Source organism: Penaeus monodon, chromosome 26, assembly GCF_015228065.2.
Source record: "Penaeus monodon isolate SGIC_2016 chromosome 26, NSTDA_Pmon_1, whole genome shotgun sequence".
NCBI lineage: Eukaryota > Metazoa > Arthropoda > Malacostraca > Decapoda > Penaeidae > Penaeus > Penaeus monodon.
Window position 1 is genome coordinate 38818105 of NC_051411.1, and position 2957 is coordinate 38821061.

Below are 2957 nucleotides of genomic sequence, written 5' to 3' on the forward strand. Positions count from 1 at the left end.
GTACATATGTAAGTGCACGCAGACACACGCAAGTGCACGTAGACACACACACAAATGCAGTTACTATGTACATATGTAAGTGCACGCGCACACGCACACGAACACACACACACACACACACACACATACATATATGTACATATGTAAGTGGACGCCCACACGCACACGGCCGCCCGCACACACACACACACACACACACACACACACACACACACACACACACACACACACACATATATGCATATGATTATATGTCACTTCTTTTATCCACTAACCCTTCCCGTCTAAATGGAGTTATAACAGTCTTCTTGTATAATCTGTTTTTTTTTTGTTCAGCGTCATCTCGCCGCTTCGTACTGTCCGTTTCTCCTTTCCACAACACTGTTTCCCTTGGGAGCCTGTCCGTCTTCGTCACGTTTTCGTCACATCTTCGGGAGCTTTGACAATTGCTCGGGGAGTTTTTCCTTTCCTTCTCTGTCTCTTTCCCGTTTCTTTCTCTGTGACTGTTTAACTTTGCGATTTTATTGGTTTTGGATTCGACTGGAAGCTTCTCTGTCCTTCACTCATTTTTCTCACTTTCATCTTTATTTAAATGTAATTTGCATTACTAGTAGTAAGATTTCATCTATTAATCTATCTTTCTTATTCTTATTTTTTTTGCAATATCTTGAAACCCCCTTTTTCCTTCATTTCGGCTCGTTTCATCATTTTTTATTATCCACGTTTATTATTCCGAAAGAAAATCCCTTGCTTTCATTAACAATAAAGTTATCCAAACTATATTTCACTATTATCCATTTCTTGCTCAGTTTTATAAACCTTTACAACTGCATCTTTCTCTTAAGTTCCATTTCAGTGCCCTTTGATATACATTTTAAGGGCTGCCGGAGCGTTATAGCAGTTGGGAAAATGTAATAGTGTTTTAAAAACTGTAAATCAATTGTATCAGCGGTATAGTACTCAATATACGTAAAAAGATCGTTCGTAGCGGAGATATATAATTTGTTTCAGCTAATACACATTGTTGCAGGATTTAACATTTCTGATGGGCACTTTCTGTGTATTTCCCTGAAACTTGCAATGTTGTCAGATTGATTCGCAGAAATGAGTAAGTGAATGGGCAAAGTCCCGTATCAAGTCTCAAAATTTAAAAAAAGTGAATAAGAGGAATTCAAAAAAACACAAACTATTGACTTTACAACATTTAAAATTTAGACAGATTTCCCTTTCATTGACATTGGATAAAAACTGTATTGTTTATAAAAACGCTAAACCATATTATTTTTCTGTACCCAATCTATTAAGAGCTTGTATATATTGAGTGTGTATTTGATTTCAATTTTTTGTTTTTCTCCTATTCACATATATGTTTGTTGGTGTGTAACCTATGGACAACCAACGACCAGCGGGGATTCTGTCGGGAAACCCCTCAATACTCCCCCTCCCCTAACGGGAGCCGCCTTGCCACTCTGGGGGCTTGAGCCAAAAAGCTGTCAGAGCAAGAAAAGCTGCAATAAGGCAGCTGAAACGACGTCAGCGATTTACCTTGATTCATTACAAAAGGCCCTGAGGTGAGTGCTAAAGGAGGCCAGACAGATGTCGTGGAGAGGGTATTAACTTTGGGACACCCTTAGTGTGGGGATAAGGCAAGATTGCTGGTAAGAGTACAAACCCGTGTCATTACTTTGTCCTCACAGACAAACAAAAACAAACAAAAAAACAAAAATTCTAAATTAGCATCTTACACTGCACAAACTTCCATACAACATGCCATTATTGTGCAGGGCAATGGACTCCGCTTTGCAGCTCTGCCTTACCCAAAAGATATCTCACTTATCAGAAATCTCCAAAAAATTTCTGTGAACCCATTCAATGGGATCTTTAGGGAGTGCACAGTGCCATCTACAAAGGGAAGAAACATAATCATTCCTATCCCCAACCTGTCAAGGATGCTTCCACACCAGGGGAAATTAAAAGACCAATTTCTCTCATCAGTGCATCTGTAAGCTGATGGGGAATATTGTAAACTTTAAGTTGACATGGCTACTAGAAAAGGAAAATGTGCAGACCCCATACCAACATGGTTTAAAAAATGAGATAGTCACAGATGTTCCTTGTGAGGATGGAGACTTATAAGAATTCCTTCGCACAGCATCTCATATGTTAATAGTCCCTTTTGTGACCTCAAAAAGGCTTACGGTTTTTACTTGGAAGCACGGCATACTCATGGATTTCCATGACACAACTTCCTATCAGCTTCCTTGCTGACAGGATGTTGAGAGTGCGGGAAACAAAACAGCTTCTTTAACCCGGAAGATCAGCTGGAAGGAGTCCCAAAAGGGGGTGTCTATTCAGGAGCAAACCCCTTGCGTTTTCTACAAGAGGTAACGTACTTAGGTCTATTTTTTTTTTCTCAAGGTATATGTGGGGTGCCTCATATCAAATAGTTATAGGTGATGGCTACGAGAGCACTTAGTATTTTGCTGGCTCTTTTTCACCTCTCTTGGGGTGCAGACCGAATAACGCTTCTACAGCTTTACCGAGCGCATATTCATAGCAAACTTGACAATGCCTTAATCATCTGCAACTCCCCCTGTTCTCCAGATGTTGGACTCAGTTCATAATGAAGATCTCAGAGTCTGTACAGGGGCTTCCAGGTCTTCACCTTGCCTCATTCTATTTGTGATGTAAAATGTTGCTTTGTAGGTTATGTTTAAAGTATATGCTTCTATTTTTTTCTCATTTAGTTGTCATCTTTTACAAATATCTTTTGTGTGATGTTATGCCATGTGGAGTATTTACTAGTCATTCTAGGCTTTCTCTTTCTACTTTAGGAATTGATGATCTCATTACATTGCATTACCTTAATGATTTTGTACATAGTTTTTCTATAACTTTTTTTTTTTTTTTTTTTTTTTTTTTTTTTTTTAAAAAGACTAAAAAAAAAAAAAAAAAAA

The 2957-nt window shown here is 38.5% G+C and overlaps 1 protein-coding gene across 1 annotated transcript in view; it reads right to left on the bottom strand.

Annotated features, from left to right (window-relative positions):
- The window catches only part of LOC119590148 (kinesin-like protein KIF14), a gene marked incomplete in the record, with an annotated part of 25973 nt that overhangs the window by 14988 nt on the left and 8028 nt on the right, over positions 1–2957 (bottom strand).